Genomic DNA, 22,777 nt, shown 5'->3' with positions numbered 1-22,777 from the left:
CTAAAAGTTAAGACCAGAAGGGGTAAAGCATCGCTAAAGCTAATGCGTTTTTTCTTACCTATGCCGCCAAAAGGTGAAGGGTTTAGGAAAGATGGATGCTCCGGCCGCCACACAGTACATCTGTAGCTGTGTCTCTGGTGTCGCGGTGCCGCTTTTGGTCTGTTCGCGGCACAGGAAGGACAGCCGTCTCTGAAACAGGTAGTGCGGCCGGCGTGCGTTCCAGGAGAGCGGAAGCGGGCGGTGGAACGCAAGATGCGTTCCATCTGACAGGAAGTGCGTTCCAAAGACCGGAAGTGACGCCGGAGGAGCGTACTGGATAGGAGCTGGTGTGGGAAAAAACTAATAACTATAAGAGAAGTATTACATTTGTGAAAAAGGATACCTCCTGCGGCAGGATCCTAATGGATCTACTAGGATACCTGTAGGGATGGTGAAAATATAAAAAATAAGTGTTAGAGGAGAAATGACAGATGGATAGACTGTGATCATATGTAATACTGACAGTGTGATAATTATATGGAAATGCCTGCTTCACATAGACATTAACTACTTTGCATAAACATAGAATGATTCTTAGTAGTAACCGTCGGGTAATTGATCTCGGCTGGAGACATCATGGAATCACATAAATGCATAGAGTTCATATTCCCTGTTTAATCCTTTGGGAGACAGGGTTTGTAGAGTATGGATCCAGAATGCCTCCCTGTATTTTAGCATCCTGGATCTGTCTCCTCCTCTTCTCGGGGGTAATACCTGTTCAATTATTTGAAATTTCAATTGTGAGATGTTATGGTGGGCGGGTGTTCTGTAAACTGCAGAATTAGGGTAGTGGATATTATTTTCCTTTAATTCAATAACTTGAGGGGTGTAGTTTCTAAAATGAGGTCATTTATGGGTGGTTTCTACTAGGGTTGCACCGGGTATCAAACTATTGATAACCAATCAATACTTTTAGACCCGGATTGATACGATACCGGGATTTTCTATCTACTGATACTAGGCTGTGCTACTGCGCACCTGAGGGGTTAATTGCTCTGGTTTGACTGATCGCTGAGCCCTGTCATTGAGGCTGGGTATGTGATATGGCCGGCACTCGTAGCCTATATTTGTATTTATTATTATTTTTTTATATATATTCTTTATTTTCAAAAAAGTATATATATCAATACAAAGTCATTTGCAAATACAATTCTTGCCAATCGTGCAAAAGACAGTACAGTACATATATCTGACAGAAAATATTCATATTCAAAGGTCGAAGTGGTAAAGTAAAAGCAAGGATACACCATTATCCCTTTGGTCTTATATCGACTGTAGCTTAATCAGCATCCTCTGACCCAAATGACTGACTTCACCATTAGTACTCGTGGCCAACAGGACCACAATAACAAAACAAAAACCAGATATGGGGGAAAGTGAGAGAGAGGGGAAAGGGGTCGGAGGGGAAGGAGTGGGCGGGGAAGAGGGGGGGGGGGGAGGTAAAGTATTCTAACTCTCCTAGGGTTTCCAAAGAGATAGTCTCAAGCCATGAGCATTAAATTGGTTAGGACATCTCGATTAACATATATTGTGCAAGTAGTCTTGATATCCTATTCTCCCAAACTCCCTATCCATCAGCTTTCACCAGATCCCAAAGTTTCCATGTCTTGAGGAACCTATCATGACTCCTGTTTATCCAGCTAGTCATCTCCTCGAAATTGTAGATTTGATCTACCTTAGCTTTCCATTCTTGAATTGTGGGAGGTTTTGTGTCCAGCCAATGTAGCGGTATGAGGGATTTAGCTATTGCTAATAAATGAGTTATTAGGTTTTTCTTTGAAGGGGTGTAAAGTGAGGAAGATTTCGAGAGAACTATCATCTCAACAGTTATCTCAAAATCAGGTAGCGCTATTTTTTTAATTGCCTTATTTACATCTTCCCAGTATTTTCTAATCTGGGGGCATGACCACCAAATATGAGATAAGGATCCCACCCCTCCTTCACATCTCCAGCACCGCCGGGACTCAGAAAGACCTCTCTCGAACAAGAACTCAGGCGTTCTATACCACCTTACAAGTAGTTTAAAATGATTCTCTTGCATACGTAAGCATTGTGTAAATCCGTGTGACGTTGCTAATATTTGTTTGGTTTCTTGCTCTGAAAGCTCCATATCTAGTTCTTTCTCCCATGCCAATAAGTATGGCGGTTTTTCAATCACACCCCGACCTATATTTGTATTTAGGCGTAAATTATCTCCATTGGTGGCCCAATGGCCTCAGGGTCCCCTCCCCCTCCACGTTCCTCCTATTCATGGGTGGCAGCTTCAGATCGGAGCCCCAGCAGTGTAATCATGGGGCTCGGATCAGTTACTATGGCAGCCAGGATCCTACTGAAGCCTTGGATGCCATGGTAAGCTCCCTGCTGCTGTGTGCACAAAGCACTGAGCATCAGGGACAGTGTAAAGTCCTATTCACCCTGATATTGCTCTGTCAGGGTGAATAGGACAATGGATTAAAAGACCCCAGGTTCTAGCCCCTTAAGGGGGCTAATAGTGATAAGTTATAAAATAAATAACTGCTAGCCTGAAAAGGGATTTTTCAGAGCATCCCCTACTAGTGGTCAGTTTAAACCACATGGGTGCTATCCGTGTTCTGCTATTCACATGCCCATTGGACTTTATTTATGAAAACTGTCCTAGGCTGAAAAAAACTGTCTCGGGGCTCATGAATTGAATGTGTGCGGACTGCAAACAGCGCGTCCACAATCCACAAAATACGGAGTGGAAGCCAACGGAAGCACTACGGATTGCTTCTGTGGGATTTCGCCCCCTGTGTCTCCGCACCTTAAAAAAAAAAAAAATAGAACGTCCTATTTAAAAAAAAAATTGTGGTGTGGACTGAATGTTGCGGATCGCGTAAGCATTCAAGTTAACAGATCGGCAAGCAGCAGGCACACAGCCGGTGACCGTGCATTGCAGACCGCTATTTGTGGTCTGGGGCACAGGTAAGGGCCACACACGCTCATGTGCATGAGCCGTTATGCCTCATTCACACGTCAGTGTTTCAGTCAGTGTTTTCCATCGGTGATTGACAGCCAAAACTAAGATCAGAGCCTCCACAGATATAATGTATAAGGCAGAATGCACACGGCCGTGAGCGGTCCGTGGTATGCCGGCCTGGATTGCTGCTGACAGCAGGAGCGCACAGCGTAATTGGTTGCTATGACACCGTGCGCTTCATGCCGCCGCTGCAATACAGTAATACACTCGTATGATCTATACATTACTGTAGTGCAGCGGTGGCATGAAGCGCACGGCATCATAGCAACCAATGACGCCGTGCGCTCCTGCTGTCAGCAGGAATCCAGGCCGGCATACCACGGACCGCTCACGGCCGCGGAACACGGCCGTGTGCATTCGGCATAAGGAAAGATCTGCACCTGTTCTGTGTTTAGAGCCACATCTGGTTTTGGCTCACAATCACTGATGGAAATCACTTATCAAAACTCTGAAATGTGATTGAGGCATAAGGCTTCATGCACACGGCCGTTTTTAAGGTCCGCATCCGAGCCAGCGTTTTGGCGGCTCGGATGCGGACCCATTCACTTTAATGGGGTCACAAAAGATGCTGTCCGCATCTGTTGCTCCGTTCCGTGGCCCCGCAAAAAAAATATAACCTGTCCTATTCTTGTCCGCCCTTTGCGGACAAGAATAGGCATTTATATTAACCACCTCCTGACCACCTAACGCAGGGATGCGTCCTGCGGGCCGCCGGGTTATTCCTCGTTAGAGCGTCATCTCTAGAGAGACGCGTTCACAGGGTCGCAAGGTAAACTAGTTGATCTACAGCCTGCCAGCGGCGATCATTTGCTGGCAGGCTGTAGATGCGATTTTATTTATTTAATTTTCTCCTAAATAGGTATATTAGACGCTGTTTTGTTAACAGCATCTAATATACCTGCTACCTGGTCCTCTGGTGGTCCTTTTTGCTTGGATCGACCACCAGAGGACACAGGCAGCTCTGTAAGTAGCACCAATCACTACACTACACCCCCCTGTCACTTATTAATTCCTGATCACCCCCTATAGACTCCCTGATCACCCCGTCATTGATCACCCCTCTGTAAGGCTCTATTCAGACGTCTGTATGTGTTTTGCGGATCCGCAAAACACGGACACCTAAAGGTGCTCATTGGAATTTGGGCCCCTTTGTGCATCTTGGCTGCAAAAAAGTGTCACACGTGGTATCGCCGTACTCAGGAGAAGTAGGGCAATGTGTTTTGGGGTGTATTTTTACATATACCCATGCTGGGTGAGAGAAAAATATCTCTGTAAGGCTAGGTCTACATGACGACATTTTGTTGCATTCGAGATGGATTTTTCTGCGACTGTCGCGTCGCAGCATGTCGCATGTTGCAGTGCAACACCATAGACTGCCATTATAAAAATTCTTGCGCGACATTAGTGCAACAAAATGTTGTGCCCTATCTATCACGCAACAAATGTCGTTGTGTAGACCTAGCCTTAATTGACAACTTTGTATAAAAAAAATGTAAAATTGTCATTTACAGAGATATTTCTCACACACAGTATGGGTATATGTAAAAATACACCCCAAAACACTTTGCCCTACTTCTCCTGAGTACAGCGATACCACACGTGTGACACTTTTTTGCAGCCAAGATGCACAAAGGGGCCCAAATTCCAATGAGTACCTTTTAGGAGGGCATTTTTAGACATTTGGATTCCAGACTTCTTCTCTCTCTTTAGGGCCCCTAAAATGCAAGGGCAGTATAAATACCCCACATGTGACCCCATTTTGGAAAGAAGACACCCCAAGGTATTCCGTGAGGTTCATGCAAAATTTTATTTTATGTCACAAGTTAGTGGAATATGAGACTTTGTAAGGGAAAAAATAAATAAATCATTTTCCGCTAACTTGTGCCCCAACAAAAAAAAAAAACTTGGGCTCACTTGTGGGGTATTTATACTGCATTTTAGGGACCCTAAAGCGTGAGAAGTAGTTTGGAATCCAAATGCGGAAAAATGCCCTGTGAAATCCTAAAGATACTCATTGGAATTTGGGTCCCTTTGCGCACCTAGGCTGCAAAAAAGTGTCACACATGTGGTATCGCCGTACTCAGAAGAAGTAGGGCAATGTGTTTTGGGGTGTATTTTTACATATACCCATACTGTGTGTGAGAAATATCTCAGTAAATTGACGTTTTAAAAATTTTATATGCAAAGTTGTCAATTTACAGAGATATTTCTCTCACCCAGATATTGTAATAGACGTTCCTTGCATGTTATAACATAAACGGAATTCTGTATTGCAGTTAATAAGCTGTTTTATTTTGTGTGATTTTTATTTTATTTTTTTTCCCCATTAGCTGTTGAAATAACACTCTTGCTGGTCTCCATATATCTACAGCAAATGTACCTATTGCTGCCACATCTGTAGTTACCATTATAGGATAACCAAGTCTGCTGTGGTTTTGTGTGTTCAGACTCCAGAGAATAGGCTCGGGCTGATTTTCTGCCCCAATGTGGGTGCTCTGCATGCCACTCACCTAACACCAGAGGACACTATACCATCCCATCCCTGATCTCCATTAAGTACAGAAAAATGACCTGTGTGAAGTTGGCATCCCATGTTCTTAAATTTCAAAATAAATACACCTTTCGTTTGTGCCGCAAAAATGAACGTTTGTGCCGGTTCGGTTCCTGAGATATTGCGCGTTAGATTTTTAAGAAGCCCCGCCCACTTTCCACCTCATGTTCTTAAATGTCAAAAAGAAATACACCATTTGTTTGTGCTGCAAAAATGTGAACATTTGCGCCGCTTTGGTTTCCGAGATATTGCGCGCTTGATTTGCTAAAACCCCGCCCATTTTCCACCCCATGTTTTTAACCCTGACCCTAGACCCCCACAGGTGGGGGCACAAGCATATATTTTTTTTTTTTTCTGCGTACGCTGACTGTGGCCGGGACCTCGGCCACTGTTAGCGCATCGCACACACCACCGCTGATCAACTTCGGACGGTTGATCAGCGAGTTAGAATTTTTTTATTTTTTTATTTTTACATTTTTGGGCCTTATTTATTTATTTTTGTCTGTTAGGTTTAGGGTAAGTTCGCAAACACCTGTACCCCACGCACACCAAATAAAGTTTATCACGCACATACCCACTCCCCCGGCCCGCCGGATGTTCTCGGCTGAGGAGCCCCAGGGAGGACGAGGATGACCCCACTTTCCTTTTGTCATCTGCGTCCTCATCATCTAGCAATGATGATGAGACCCCAAGGCGGTGGAGACGCCGCCAGGCGGAGCAAAAGGACCGCCATGCTAGGGACCCTGTGGCCCACACTAGTACGAGAAGCTCTGGGACTCGTACTAGTTTTCCAGCCCACCATTTAAGTCTACCGGAGCCCCCTACCGGTGAACTTGTCTGGTATACCCCACAGCGTTTTGAGCTCGTGATTCCTGGTTTTGTAGGCCAACCAGGAATCCAGATTTCCACAGTGGGCTTCCCTGAATACAACTACTTTAGTCTTTTTTTTCAGTGACCACTTTGTGAATCTTATGTGGGAGCAGACGAACCTGTACGCCCCACAGTTCGTTGCTTAACACCCGGGCTCCTTTTTGGCTAGGCCTGGTGGCTGGACTCCGGTCTGTGCAGCCAAGATGAGGACGTTTTGGAAATCTGGATTCCCGGTTGCCCTACAAAATCAGGAATCACGGGCTCAAAACGCTGTTGGGTATACCAGACAAGTTCACCGGTAGGGGGCTCCGGTGGACTTAACTGGTGGGCCGGAAAACTAGTACGAGCCCCAGAGCTTCTCGTACTAGTGTGGGCCACAGGGTCCCTAGCATGGAGGTCCCCTTGCTCCGCCTGGCAGCGTCTTCGCCGCCTTGGGGTCTCATCATCATTGCTAGATGATGAGGAGGACTCGGATGACAAAAGGAAAGTGGGGTCATCCTCGTCCTCACTGGGGCTCTCAGATTCGGAGGCAAGCTGGGCTTATGCCTCATCAGCCGAGAACATCCGGTGGGCCATAGAGGAGTGTGTGTGTGCGTGATAAACTTTATTTGGTGTGCGTATGTGTGTGGGAATGGGTGTTCGCAAGCTTACCCTAAACCTAACAGACAAAAAAATTAAAATTAAAGAAAGCCACAAAAATGTGAATTAAAAAATAAAAAAAATAAATTCAAACTCGCTGATCAACCGTCCGAAGTTGATCAGCGGTGGGGTGTGCGATACGCTAACAGTGGCTGGACGCAGTCAGCATACGCAGAAAAAAATAATATGCTTGTGCCCCAAAAAAAGTGGTGGGGGGGAGGGGGGCAAGCTGCAGCACACCTGGGGGGTCTAGGGTCTGGGTTAAAAACATGGGGTGGAAAGTGGGCGGGGTTTCATCAAATCAAACGCGCAATATCTCAGAAATGAAAGCGGCACAAACATTCATTTTTGCGGCACAAACGCATGGTGTATTTCTTTTTGAAATTTAAGAACATGGGGTGCCAACTTCACACAGGTAGGAAAATGACCTCTAATAATTTTGCAGTCCTCAAAATATTCTTCACTATAATTTGTGACAAAGGTGATTGATTTATCCTGTTTACCAGCTGCTTCTAAAGTCTTTCTAGATTTATTTATTTTTCTTTTTACTTTTTTTTTGCTTTTTGATTGATATGAGGTGTCAGCTGGGTATTGGAAAATACAAGATTCTGTCTGTCAAGAGACAGTACTGTTTCAGTAGCCCTCTTTTGTCATTAATATTATAATGTTTGGTCTGTAGTCTAATTTTTATTTGTTGTGCCGCCCTCGTAAATCCAGAATCGTCCGAGCAATTGCGTCTCGCCCTAATCATCTCCCCCCTAGGCACATTTTTTACCACATGGGGAGGATGACAAGACGTTGCCAAAAGAGTGGCATTCCCCGCAGTGTCCTTCCTAAAGGTTGCAGTGGAAACAACCTGTAGGTCAGAATCACCCCGGAGGCAAAGATCTAAAAAGGAAATAGACTGTGTATTATATGACAGACTAAACTTGAGAGTCCACTCCCTGATTAAGGAAATCTCCAAAAAGTGGTATGTCCGCCACATCGCCCCTCCACACCAGCAACATATCGTCGATATAACGGCCATAGCACTTAATGGAGGTAAAAAAATAAAATAAAATATCTGCAAACAAAAAATGTTTTCTCCCACCACGCCATAAATATCTGAAGATTTTTTTTTTTCATTAAACATACAAAAATTGTGTTTTAAAAGAAAATCCAGGGCCATGCAGAGAAAATCCTGTAGCTGCAATGTGTAGTTGCTGTATGAAATCAGAAACCAGCGCAGAGATTCAACAGCCAAATGGTGAGGAATGTTGGAGTACAGGGAGACAACATCTGCCGTTAACCAGACATAACTCTTCTGCAATACAGAACGTGGACTGCAATACAGAACGTGTGTCCTTTAAAAAAAACTGGTATGTGGGGTACTAAGGGCTGAAGGTGGGAATTCACCCACTCCGACAGCCGTTCACTGTTAGCAGAATGGGAAGGGATGTAAACATCGGGAATTTCTGCAGCTGAGTCTGAATACTCCGCCTCCGTAGAACTGAAGGAAACCCAGGATAGTCTGTTCCTTCTGTTGCGGCCCATCCTTTTTAATATGCATTGGGGAGTGTTCGCCCGTGCCTCGGACCACGTATATACTTAATTTGATTTGTAGTCCATTAGGTCCCTATTACATTTGTTCTGTTTAAACTGGATCAGACTTTCTTCCAGTTTGAGATTGATCTTAAGTTTGTTGTCTAGATCTTCAAACAGTGGTTTGCTGACATGACAGAGGAGATTATCTTGTATTTTTATTTCGCTGCTTATTTCTTTCAAAGTGGACTCCTCATATTTTACAATAAGTTTTAAGGAGCAAGTTAACAAAGTCTCTTTCCACTGTGTCAGAAACAGATCTGAGTATATCAAGGTGGTTTTCTTTTTCAGTCTCGATCCTCTTGGTATCATTGTTTTATCCAAATATTTCTTGAGAGACGTAAAATCCCACCATGTGCGCATTTCTTTGGTAAGTAGTTTTTCCAGTGCTGTCATTTGGATTGTCAAATCCAAGGTTTCTTGTGTCGACGGGTCGGGAACATTGAAAATACCATTGATTTCTTATTTTTTATTTTATTTTATGCGATTCTCACATTCTTCCATGGACCTTAGAGCCGTATGAGCCATGTTCACCGACTCAGTATGTCACAGAAATCCGCTTAAATGTGAACAGGGAGTGCACGCTGTCCGTAGAAACAATGGATAGAAGAGAAACAACTGCAGCGCTCACCTGTGTACGTATTGGGAGGCACGGATAAAAGCCCGGACCAGGCTTGAAAATTTGAAAAAAGGAGGATGGATCCAGCTTCCCATAAGAAAAACTTTCTTTATTCTTGTTGCGGTAAAATGACATACATGGACACCACAGTCTACGCGTTTCCTTATTCATGACAGAGCAAAGTGTAAATTAACTTTGTCCGAAACGCGTAGCCTGTGGTGTCAATGTATGCAATTTTACCGCAACAAGAATAAAGAAAACGTTTTTTTATGGGAAGCTGGATCCATCCTTCTTTTTTTCACATTTTCAAGCCGGGTCCGGGCTTTTCAGTGCCTCCCAATACAGTTGAGCACTGCAGTTGTTTCTCTTCTCTAGAGAGAGAGTGTGTGTGTGTGTATATGTATATGTGTATATATATATATATAGTCCGCAGCACTCCTTAAAGTAAAAAATGTGCAGTTTATTCACACATGTCAAAAAATAGACAACGTTTCGGTTCTCTCACAGAACCTTTCTCAAGTCAGGACCTGACTTGAGAAAGGTTCTGTGAGAGAACCGAAACGTTGTCTATTTTTTGACATGTGTGAATAAACTGCACATTTTTTACTTTAAGGAGTGCTTGTCATGGAACCATGAACCAGACGTACAACAAGAGATAAGTGGAAAATAAGAAGGTTTTATTGAAGAGCAAGCCGTAAGCAAAGTCCGAACGGATGGCTAAACCGAAGCAGGGTCTTGTGGAGACAGAGGTCAGGAACCAGAAGGGTAGTCAGACGAAGCCAGGAACAGGAACCAACGGGGTAGTCAGACGAAGCCGGAATCAGGAACCAACGGGGTAGTCAGACGAGGCCAGGATCAGGAACCAGAAGCAGCAGCAGTCTTGGAAGCATGTGAACACAGGAGGACCAAGCAAGGAACTGAAGCCACAGACCTCCTATATATATATGAGCTGGGCATCCAGCTCCTCCCAGTGGGAAGGAGGAGCCGCAGGGTGGGAGGCTACAAGAAAACCCAGAAACCAAGATGGCCGCCAGCACATGTCAAACGAAGGGAACAGCAAGGAGGTAAGACCATGACAGTACCTCCCCCTCAAGGGCCCCTCCTCCGCGGAGTAAGGAACGGTTTCTGAGGGAAGCGTGCGTGGAAGGCTCGGAGCAAGACAGGAGCATGGACATCTGCGGAGGGAACCCAGGAACGCTCCTCTGGACCATAACCACGCCAATGGACCAAAAACTGCACCCGGCCGCGGACCAGGCGTGAGTCCAGGATATTGCTCACCTCATACTCCTCACGATTGCCCACTTGGACCGGACGAGGCCGAGGAATCGAGGAAGTGAAACGATTACACACCAGTGGCTTCAACAGGGAGACATGAAACACGTTGGAGATCCGCATGCCAGGAGGAAGCGCAAGGGCATAGGCTACCGGGTTTACCCTGCGAAGCACTCGGAAGGGACCAACAAAGCGAGGCGCCAGCTTGGGAGTGGGCACTCGAAGGTTGAGGTTGCGGGTGGACAACCATACGCGGTCTCCGACCTGGTAGGAAGGAGCGGGCGCTCGTCTGCGATCAGCCTGGAGTTTCTGGCGCTGCGCAGAGACCTCAAGGGACCTCTGGATCTGTACCCAAGAAGCACGTAGGACGGAAAGGTGATCCTCCACAGCCGGAATATCCTGGGGAGAGAATACCTCCGGTAACACGGCAGGTTGGAACCCATAATTGGCCATGAAGGGAGACGTCCCAGAGGAAGAGTTCACCGCCGTGTTCCTGGCAAACTCAGCCCAAGGCAGGAGGTCAACCCAATTGTCTTGGTGATCGGAGACATAGCAACGAAGGAATTGCTCCAAGGCCTGATTGGATCGTTCTGCGGCCCCATTGGACTGAGGGTGGTAGGCCGAGGAGAAAGAGAGATGAATCCCCAACTGGGAGCAAAAGGCGCGCCAGAACCTGGACACAAACTGACTCCCCCGATCCAACACAATCTCCTTGGGCAAACCGTGCAACCGGAAGACCTCCCTGGCAAAAATCGAGGCCAACTCTTGTGCAGAGGGTAACTTCTTGAGAGGAACACAGTGGCACATTTTGGAAAACCGATCCACAATCATGAGAATGACCGTATGGCCTTGGGATGCAGGGAGGTCCACAATGAAATCCATCCCCAGGTGTGACCATGGACGCTCCCCGGTGGCTATGGGTTGCAAAAGGCCCAACGGAAGGTGCCGAGGGGACTTACTCTGGGCACAAACGGAGCATGCCGCTACATATGCGGCGATGTCGGAACGTAGAGAAGGCCACCAGAACAGACGTGAAACCGCCCAGGACAGCTGATTCTTTCCAGGGTGCCCCGCGGCCTTGGAGTTATGGTAGGTTCGCAACAACCGAGTGCGCAACTCCTCAGGCACAAAACATCTGCCGTTGGGTCTCCCAGAGGGAGCACCAGATTGAGCCGCCAAAATCTGCTCACCCAGAGGAGAAGTCAGGCTGGTGCGAATAGCGGCCAGGATCTGATTCGGGGGTATGACCGTAGTCTGAATCGACTCCTCCCCGGACAGCTCGGAGTACTGCCGTGATAAGGCATCCGCTCTGATGTTCTTGGAGCCGGGTAGGTAGGAGACCACGTAATTAAAACGTGACAAGAACAGAGCCCATCTGGCCTGACGTGGTGTCAATCTCTTGGCCTCATAGAGGTAGGTCAGATTCTTGTGGTCCGTCAGGATGAGAACCGGAACCACCGAGCCCTCGAGCAAGTGCCTCCATTCTTTAAGGGCCTGCACGATGGCCAATAACTCCCTGTCACCAATCTGATAGTTGCACTCCGCGGAAGACAGTTTCCGGGAGTAAAACCCACAAGGAAGCAGAGGACCCTCTGGTGTTCTACGCTGAGACAGGAGGGCGCCTACTCCCGTCTCAGACGCGTCCACCTCGAGGACAAAAGGCAACCCAGGGTTGGGATGCGACAGAATCGGAGCCGACACAAAGGCGGACTTTAGAGCCTCAAAAGCTCGGATGGCCTCGAGCGGCCAGACCTGAGGATTACTGCCCTTCCTGGTCAGATCCGTGAGAGGCTTGGCTAGCATGGAAAAGTCCCTGATGAACTTCCGATAATAATTGGCGAAGCCCAAAAAGCGCTGCAGGGCACGAAGCCCACTGGGCTGGGGCCACTGTAAGACAGCCGAAACCTTCTCAGGATCCATGGAGAACCCCTCAGCGGAAATGATGTAACCTAAGAAGGTTACCTGGGATCGGTGAAATTCGCATTTCTCAAGCTTACCGAACAGCTTGTTCTCTCGTAAGCGTTGCAACACTCGTCTGACATCCAGAATGTGGGCCTCCATGGATGCAGAATATACCAAGATGTCATCCAAATAGACCACCACACACTGCTGCAACAGGTCACGGAAAACATCGTTGATGAATTCCTGGAAGACTGCGGGCGCATTGCACAACCCAAAGGGCATAACCAAGGATTCATAATGACCGGTCCTGGTGTTAAACGCGGTCTTCCACTCATCGCCCGCCTTGATCCTTACCAGGTTATATGCCGCCCTCAGGTCGAGTTTGGTAAAGACCGTGGCCCCTTTGAGGCGATCGAACAGCTCGGAAATCAAGGGTATCGGGTAAGCGTTCTTGATCGTGATGCGATTGAGACCCCTGTAATCGATGCAAGGCCTCAACTCGCCGCCCTTCTTTTTCACAAAGAAAAATCCAGCCCCTGCCGGGGACGAGGATTTGCGAATGTGTCCGCGTGAAAGCGCCTCCCTCACGTACTCCTCCATGGCCTCATTCTCCGCTACCGACAGTGGATAGACTTTGCCACGAGGAGGAACGGCACCGGATTGTAACTCTATGGCACAATCGTATGGGCGGTGCGGAGGTAGGGCAACCGCGCGCACCTTATCGAATACATCCCGGTACTCTTCGTATTCAGGAGGCAACAGAGAGTCCGAGGAAGTACACAGCAACTTGACAGGCCCATGGATGCAACTAGCCCCACACTGCGGTGACCACGAGAGGATCTCGACCGATCTCCAATCGAAAGTCGGATTATGCTTCTGGAGCCAGGGGTACCCCAAGACCACCGAGTAGTGTGGAGACGAAATAACCTGGAGACAGACCGACTCTCTGTGAACGGCACCAATGGCTATCCCCACTGGAAGGGTCTCATGAGTCACGTGTGGCGGCAGAAGGGGTCTGCCGTCTATCGCCTCAAGAGCCAGTGGGGAACCTCGAGGCTGCAGAGGAATGGAATTGGCGGCAACGAACACTCTATCAATGAACAAACCACCAGCACCAGAGTCCACCAACGCCTGGGTCGTCACCGAGCCCCCGACCCAGGAGAGGACAACCGTGATCAGTGGTTTGTCAACACGGGAAACCGGGGACGAGGAGACTCCACCCAAGATCTGCCCCCGACAGGACCTCAGGTGCGAGCGTTCTCCCGGACGGTTCGGACATGCCAACCGAAAATGCCCACCGAGACCACAGTACATGCATCGGCCCTCGCGTCTCCGGAGTACCCTCTCCCCCTCAGACAGGCGAGCAAACCCCCGCTGCATGGGTTCACCCCCAGACAAGTCATCCCCAGGAGGCGTGGGAGGAGAGGGAGGCACGGGTGGGACAGCAAACGTAGGCGCCAATCTGTTAGGAGACCTCCGCAGGCTCTCCTTAAAGGAAGGTCTCTCCCTGAGTCTGGTGTCAATCAAAATCAGGAAAGAAATAAGAGACTCGAGCTCCACTGGTAGGTCCTTAGCTGCAACCTCATCCTTCAAGACATCCGAGAGACCATGAGAGAAAGCAGCGACCAGAGCCTCATTATTCCAGCCCACCTCTGCTGCCAGGGTACGAAACTCAATGGCGTATTCAGCTACGGATCGTGAACCCTGTCTGATGGACATAAGGAGCTTCGCAGCAGAGGCAGCACGAGCCGGCACATCGAATACCTTCCGAAGAGAAGCAACAAAACCGGAAAACTCGGCAACCACCGGATTGTTGTTCTCCCATAAAGGGCTGGCCCAGGCCAAGGCCTTGTCCGAGAGCAGCGAGATCAAGAAGCCCACCCTTGATCTCTCAGTAGGAAAGGCATGTGGCAGCAACTCGAAGTAAATGCCCACCTGGTTAAGGAAACCTTGGCACTGAGTTGGCTCTCCCCCAAAGCGCTGTGGAAGGGGGGCAGAACCGGTCATACCCTGAAACACCACAGGCGCAGCAACAGGTGTCAGGGTAGACTCTGGCGCAACAACCGGAGCGGCAGTAGGAGCGGGCCCAGGAGCGACAACCGACCCATCGGCAACGGAAGCTAAATGAGCCGTGCGTTCAAGCAGGGTTTGCAACGCCACAGCGAACCGACCCAACAGGTGATCCTGCTGATCAAGTCTGGCAACCAGCGTAGGTAGCGAGGGTGGCCCTGTACCGTCAGAATTCATGGCTTGGTCCTAATGTCATGGAACCATGAACCAGACGTACAACAAGAGATAAGTGGAAAATAAGAAGGTTTTATTGAAGAGCAAGCCGTAAGCAAAGTCCGAACGGATGGCTAAACCGAAGCAGGGTCTTGTGGAGACAGAGGTCAGGAACCAGAAGGGTAGTCAGACGAAGCCAGGAACAGGAACCAACGGGGTAGTCAGACGAAGCCGGAATCAGGAACCAACGGGGTAGTCAGACGAAGCCGGAATCAGGAACCAACGGAGTAGTCAGACGAAGCCGGAATCAGGAACCAACGGGGTAGTCAGACGAAGCCGGAATCAGGAACCAACGGGGTAGTCAGACGAAGCCGGAATCAGGAACCAACGGGGTAGTCAGACGAGGCCAGGATCAGGAACCAGAAGCAGCAGCAGTCTTGGAAGCATGTGAACACAGGAGGACCAAGCAAGGAACTGAAGCCACAGACCTCCTATATATATGAGCTGGGCATCCAGCTCCTCCCAGTGGGAAGGAGGAGCCGCAGGGTGGGAGGCTACAAGAAAACCCAGAAACCAAGATGGCCGCCAGCACATGTCAAACGAAGGGAACAGCAAGGAGGTAAGACCATGACAGTGCTGCGGACTTTCTTTATTATTTATCCGTCCTGGATCGAGGGACCACCGCGGGCACCATATAATCAGCTGTGCACGTGAGGAGTGCTGCCTAACCTTTTTTATGGATATATATACACACACACACACACCAGACCAAAAGTTTGGACACAAAGAGTTTTCTTTATTTTCATGACTATAAAAATTTTAGATTCACATTGAAGGCATCAAAACTATGAATTAACACATGTGCAATTATATACATAACAAAAAAGTGTGAAACAACTGAAAATATGTAATATTCTAGGTTCTTCAAAGTAGCCACCTTTTGCTTTGATTACTGCTTTGCACACTCTTGCCATTCTCTTGATGATCTTCAAGAGGTAGTCACCTGAAATGGTCTTCCAACAGTCTTGAAGGAGTTCCCAGAGATGCTTGGCACTTGTTGGCCCTTTTGCCTTCACTCTGCGGTCCAGCTCATTCTAAACCATCTCGATTGGGTTCAGGTCCGGTGACAGCACCCCATCACTCTCCTTCATAGTCAAATAGCCCTTACACAGCCTGGAGGTGTGTTTGGGATCATTGTCCTGTTGAAAAATAAATTATGGTCCAACTAAACGCAAACCAGATGGAATAGCATGCCGCTGAAAGATGCTGTGGTAGCCATGCTGGTTCAGTATGCCTTCAATTTTTAATCAATCCCCACCATCACACCTCCACCTCCATGCTTCACGGTGGGAACCAGGCATGTAGATTCCATCCGTTCACCTTTTCTGCGTCGCACAAAGACACGGTGCTTGCAACCAAAGATCTCAAATTTGGACTCGTCAGACCAAAGCACATATTTCCACTGGTCTAATGTCCATTCCTTGTGTTCTTTAGCCCAAACAAGTCTCTTCTGCTTGTTGCCTGTCCTTAGCAGTGGTTTCCTAGCAGATATTCTACCATGAAGGCCTGATTCACACAGTCTCCTCTTAACAGTTGTTCTAGAGATGTGTCTGCTGCTAGAACTCTGTGTGGCATTGACCTGATGTCTAATCTGAGCTGCTGTTAACCTGCAATTTCTGAGGCTGGTGACTCAGATGAACTTATCCTCCCACAGCAGAGGTGACTCTTGTTCTTCCTTTCCTGGGACGGTCCGCATGTGAGCCAGTTTCTTTGTAGTGCTTGATGGTTTTTGTGACTGCACTTGGGGACACTTTCAAAGTTTTCCCAATTTTTCGGACTGACTGACCTTCATTTCTTAAATTAATGATGGCCACACGTTTTTCTTTACTTAGCTGCTTTTTTCTTGCCATAATACAAATTCTAACAGTCTATTCAGTAGGACTATCAGCCGTGTATCCACCTGACTTCTCCACAACGCAACTGATGGTCCCAACCCCATTTATAAGGCAAGAAATCCCACTTATTAAACCTGACAGGGCACACCTGTGAAGTGAAAACCATTTCAGGTGACTACCTCTTGAAGCTCATCAAGAGTGTGCAAAGCAGTAATCAAAGCAAAAGGTGGCTACTTTGAAGAACCTAGAATATGACATATTTTCTGTTGTTTCATTCTTTTTTATGATGCCTTCAGTGTGAATCTACAATTTTCAGTCATGCAAATAAAGAAAACTCTTTGAATGAGAAGGGGTGTCCAAACCTTCGGTCTGTACTGTGTGTGTGTGTGTGTGTGTGTGTGTGTGTAATAAATATATATATATATATATATATATATATATATATATATATATATATATAATCTATATCTCTCTATTTCCCCAGTCGTCTCCATGACACCACATCCTGAGATTGACTCCCTCCTGATTGGACAGGAAAAACACAGAGAGGTTAAAACCCCCACCTTACATCACCAGTGTTTTTTCCTGTCCCATCAGGATAGGAAGCAGGAGAGGTGCACGGAGCTCGTTTGGGCTCACCTGGAGTTATTTTTCATCTGCAGGCCGAGGTCGGATCTGCAGTGCAGCTCTCCCTCCTCTGTTCGGTTAGGCCTGGGCTCGGGCGCATACGTAGTGCCCCTGCGAAGATTCCCTCTGCGGCGGTCCCGGAGGGCTTGATGCAGAGGGAAGGAGGAACACGGCGGATCGGCACTGAGATGTGTCCCGGCCGGCAGGCAAATGACGTCAGACGCCAGAGGCGGAGCTAAGCGCGCTGACATCATCCACATGCGCCACAGGTCCTGAAGCAAGGAGGACGCTATAAAAATGCACAGGACCTGTGTAATGGCGCCCTGCATAGCGTGGCTCTCATACTTGGAGCATCTGTGGAGCGGTCGGGAGTCAGGATGAGCACCCCCCTCACGCCGGGCTCTGGAACCGAGCCTGTGGTATTTGCTGCAAAAGAAAATGTGGTATTTGCTGCAAAAGGTTATCTAACACGGGACCCAAAGCCCTGTGTAAAGAATGTACCGCCAGTGTCATCAAGGCTGAGTCTTCTAGTTTAATTGAAGACATTAGAAAAGTGGTAAAAGAAGAGGTTCAGCTAGCCTTAACTGCCAGAGAAGCTACTCCCCCCCAAAGTTCCCCCCACTCAGGACTCCCGTAGTGTTGAATCACTTATCCTGGATTCCGACTCCGAGGGGCTGGCGGTCTCAGACTCCGAATCTGTGCAAAAGCACCCAGGATCTTCAGACGAAGAGGGCGAATATAAGCGCTTCCTGTTCAATCCTGAAGATATTGATGAACTTATCAGGGCCACCATTCAGATGGAGATGCCTAAAGCTCCTAAGTCTACCCAACAAGAAATTTTTGGGGGTCTAGGTGAAAGGAAGAAGGCGGTTTTTCCAGTCCCTGATAACGTACAAAAATTAATTCGGTCAGAATGGGAAAAACCGGATAGAGGATCCTTTATCCCAAGGGGAATTAAGAGGCGCTACCCCTTTAGCCAAGAGGACTGTACGGATTGGGAGACTATTCCAAAAGTAGACGCGCCAGTGGCCAAGGTAGCAAAACATACGGCCCTGCCGTTTGAGGACTCAGCACAGTTGAAAGATCCTCTAGACAGGAAAGCGGAGAGTCTCTTGCGAAAAGACCTGGGAGACTACGGCGGCCCTTCTCAAACCAGGCGTCGCCTCTACATGTGTGGCCAGAACACTGAACCTTTAGCTAGACCAGCTGGAGATACATCTGGTCAATAAGACACCACGGGATCAAATTCTAGAGAGCTTGCCTCTATTAAAGATGGCAACCTCCTTCCTAGCAGACGCAGCAGCCGAATCAGTAAAACTATCTGCCCGTACAGCTGTTCTCTCAAATACAGCGAGAAGGGCACTATGGCTTAAAGCGTGGTCAGGAGATATCACATCTAAAAATAAATTAATCGCACTCCCCTTCCACGGTCAGTGCGTTTTCGGAGAAGATTTGGACAAAATCCTAGACAATGCGACAAATAAAAAAAGGGGTTTTCCAGAGAAAAGATATAAACAAAAAAGGCAGCCCTTTTGTGACCGATTTTTTTTTTTTTTTTTTTTTTTTTTTTTTTTTTCCCCCAGTCCGAAAATAAAAAAGATAAAGGGAAGACTGGGAGGTGGAGCTATGCGAAGGGAGGCAGGGGGAGAAGTTTCCTCTTCAACCCAAATCGGGCTGAAGCCTCCTCATCCAACAGCAAACAATGACTTCATACCAGTGGGGGGAAGACTCAGCTCCTTTCTAAGATCTTGGGAGCACGTAACAAACAGCCGGTGGATCTTAAGTATTATACAGGAGGGTTATCTGATAGATCTTCTCTCTTCCCCTCCACAGAAATACGTGATCACTACCCTTCCCCCATCTCAAACTGCGACCTTAAAAAACGACATAAAAAACCTATTAACCTTGGCCGCCATAGAGCCCGTTCCAAAAAAATCAGACAGGGCTGGGATTCTATTCCCGCCTCTTCATTATAAAGAAGCCAAACGGGAAATCCAGGGTAATTATAAATCTGAAACATCTAAACAAATATGTAAGATATCAAAAATTCAAAATGGAGACCCTGAAGTCAGCAGTGAAGCTCTTAAAGAAGGATGCAGTGATGGCCACAATAGATTTAAGCGACGCCTATTATCATGTTCCAATTCACAGGTCGTCAAGGGAGTTCCTAAGGTTCGCTATAATATTGGAGGGAAACATTCAGCATTTCCAGTTCAGGTGTCTCCCCTTCGGGATCTCTTCTGCCCCAAGGGTTTTCACCAAAATAAAGGCAATTTGTGTGATCCCCTATCTGGACGACCTACTGGTAGTGGCAGACAACATAGAGACCATGGAAATCCATCTCGGGTTAGTCCTGGATCATCTACAAAACCTAGGTTGGCTCATCAATTGGGAAAAATCGGATTTAAGCCCATCCAAATGGAAGGGTTTTCTGGGCATAACTTTAGACACAGTCTCCCACAGATCCTTTCTGCCACCTCAAAAGATAGTAAAACTTCAAACAGCTTTGAGGAAGTTCAAGAAGGAGAAATTGTGTTCGATAAGACAGGCCATGAAGGTGTTGGGGAGTCTGTCTGCTTGCAATCCAGCAGTAGCCTGGGCACAGTTCCATCTAAGACCACTCCAGAAGTACATCTTATACAAATGGCACAGATCGCAATTAACCCTAGAGAGGAAAATATTCTTAGATGCAGAGACCAAAAAATCACTAACTTGGTGGCTCAGCAAATCCAACCTAGAAAACGGGATTTTCTGGGCACAAGATCTCCCTCTAGTCATCACAACAGATGCCAGCCTCCACGGTTGGGGAGCGGTCGTCCAGGGGAACTCCTACCAGGGAACATGGGGGAATTACGTAAGTCAGCAATCCTCAAATTTCAAGGAGCTGAGGGCAGTGTGGGAAGCACTGAAACACACGAGTCAGCTGACAGAAGGACGTCACGTCCTAGTCTACTCGGACAACACTACAGCCGTGGCCTTCATCTAACACCAGGGAGGCACAAGGCATCGCCTGTTACAGAACCTGGCAAACAAAATCTTTTCCTGGGCAGAAGGCAACATTCAATCTCTTTCAGCGGTTCATCTGAAGGGAGTTTTAAACATTCAGGCTGATTACCTAAGCCGGCACAGACTAGACCCAGGGGAATGGATGTTAGTCCCAGAAGCCTTCCACTTGATCACAAAGAAATGGGGCAGGCCGACGATAGACCTGTTTGCATCCAGGAGAAATCATCAGCTAAACCAGTTCTTCTCCCTCAACCCCAGGGATCATCCTCGGGCAGTAGACGCCTTCAACCAGAGTTGGACAACAAACTTAGTCTACGCATTCCCCCCATTTCCGCTTATCCCCAGAGTGTTACAAAAGTTCCTAAAAGAAAATTGTACACTAATCCTGATAACCCCCTTCTGGCCCAAGAGAAGTTGGTTCTCCCTCTTGAAAGCCCTCAGCGTGGAAGCTCCTCTCCTTCTACCTCGGAGGCCGGACCTTCTAAGTCAGGGGCCCATCACTCACCCAGACCTGAAAATACTAAAGTTAACAGCCTGGATTCTGAAGAATCCAACTTATTAAACTTTGGTTTATCAAAAAAAGTAGTGAACACCTTACTCCTTAGCAGGAAGCAGAGTACCAATGACAAGTACCAAAAAATATGAAAGAAATTCGCTGATTGGTCCGGAACCTCCTTCAACCAGTTCAGAGCCAACATCTCACTAATCCTGGATTTTCTTCAAGAAGGGCTAGATTTAGGTCTATCCCCCAATACCCTTAGGGTCCAGGTATCAGCCTTAGGAGCACTGTATAATACCAAGCTAACGGAACATCCCTGGATATCCAGATTCCTTAAGGCAGCAGATAGGATCAGACCTACAATTAGAAACATGGTCCCACCATGGAACCTTAATACGGTACTAGGGGGTCTAACCTCCGATCCATTCGAACCTCTGGACTCTATTCACATCAGATGGCTTACCGTTAAAACTATTTTTTTTGGTGGCAATAACCTCAGCCAGAAGGGTCCATCCAAGAACCATTCCTTACAATATTTGAGGACAAATTAATTTTCAAACTAGATCCAACTTTCCTCCCCAAGGTAGTCTCGACCTTCCATAGGTCTCAGGACATTGTTCTCCCTTCGTTCTGTGACGATCCGAAAAATGATCAGGAAACCACTTACCACACATTAGATGTCCGAAGAGCGGTCTTAAAATACCTGGAAGCTACCAGTCTTTGGAGAATAGACAAAAATCTGTTTGTCCAATTTTCAGGTCCTAACAAGGGGAGGAAAGCGGCGAAAAGTTCCATCTCCAGATGGATTAAGATGGCCATCTCCGAAGCATACAAAGCTCAGGGAAAAGATGTCCCTGCTTCCCTAAAGGCACATTCTATGAGAGGCATGGCCGCCTCCTGGGCGGAAAAAGCTTCAGCCTCCTTACAACAAATTTGCAGGGCAGCAACCTGGAAAAGAGCTCATACTTTCACTAAGCACTACAGGCTAGACTTAGCCGCTAATGATGACCTAAGATTCGGACGTAAGGTCCTGTCGGCAGTCGTCCTCCCCCCTAACTGTATCTTTGATATTATCTCAGGATGTGGTGTCATGGAGACGACTGGGGAAATGAGTATTACACTCACCGGTAATCCGGTTTCCTGGAAGTCTCCATGACACCACATACACCCCACCCTTTTTTTCTGCTATTGGCTATTATCCTTTCACCCTGGGGTTCTTCTTTAAAATACACTGGTGATGTGAGGAGGGGGTGGGGGTTTTAACCTCTGTGTTTTTCCTGTCCAATCAGGAGGGAGTCAATCTCAGGATGTGGTGTCATGGAGACTTCCGGGAAACCGGATTACCGGTGAGTGTAATACTCATATCCATAGAAAAAGTCAGGCAGCACTCCTTTACTTGTACAGCTGTAGCTGCTTGGTGCCAGCGGTGGTCCCTCGATCCAGGACTTTAAACAGTAAAGAAAATCCGCAGCACTCCTTGAAGTATAAAAAATGTGTAGTTTTATTCACACATGTCAAAAATAAGACAACGTTTCGGTTCTCTCACAGAACCTTTCTCAAGTCAGGTGAACATAAAGTGTATATGTGCTAGTATAAATACATCATCACATTGTGACCAATTAATTCATCAATCAATACAAAATCAGTGCACTCCCATATTTAAGGCCTGTTACAATTCATTCCTTATCTCTATATGCATAGATATAGACGACTCACAGTGCTTCTTCATTACTTCCATATCAATCATGATTCTTCATCACCATACTTAATACATAAAAGTGCATAAAATAAAGTGCAAAGTGCAATATAAGTCCTATATACTAAACTACCTTGCTGTGGTTGCATGCGGTGGAGCAGAAGGAGATGGCGTCTGAACTTGTGTGGAGGCACGCCACTACTCCGCGTCTCTCCCTCCTCAGTGCGCATGTGTCAATTCCTTCCCCACTGACAACGCAGTACATAACCTCTATGCGTCGTCCGAAGGCGGAGACCTAACGTCATGACGTAAAATTCACTCCGTCAGCGACTACCCCGCACGCATGCGTGCCAGTACGCC

At 47.3% G+C, this 22,777-nt stretch overlaps 1 protein-coding gene across 2 annotated transcripts in view; it reads left to right on the top strand.

Moving 5' to 3' along the window:
- The window catches only part of CCDC127 (coiled-coil domain containing 127), a 183,768-nt gene that overhangs the window by 1,269 nt on the left and 159,722 nt on the right, over positions 1 to 22,777 (top strand). The gene's annotated exons all lie outside the window — the stretch shown is intronic.

This window comes from Bufo gargarizans, chromosome 5 (genome assembly GCF_014858855.1).
Source record: "Bufo gargarizans isolate SCDJY-AF-19 chromosome 5, ASM1485885v1, whole genome shotgun sequence".
Taxonomy (NCBI): Eukaryota; Metazoa; Chordata; class Amphibia; order Anura; family Bufonidae; genus Bufo; species Bufo gargarizans.
This window is presented reverse-complemented; position numbering and strand designations above follow the sequence as displayed.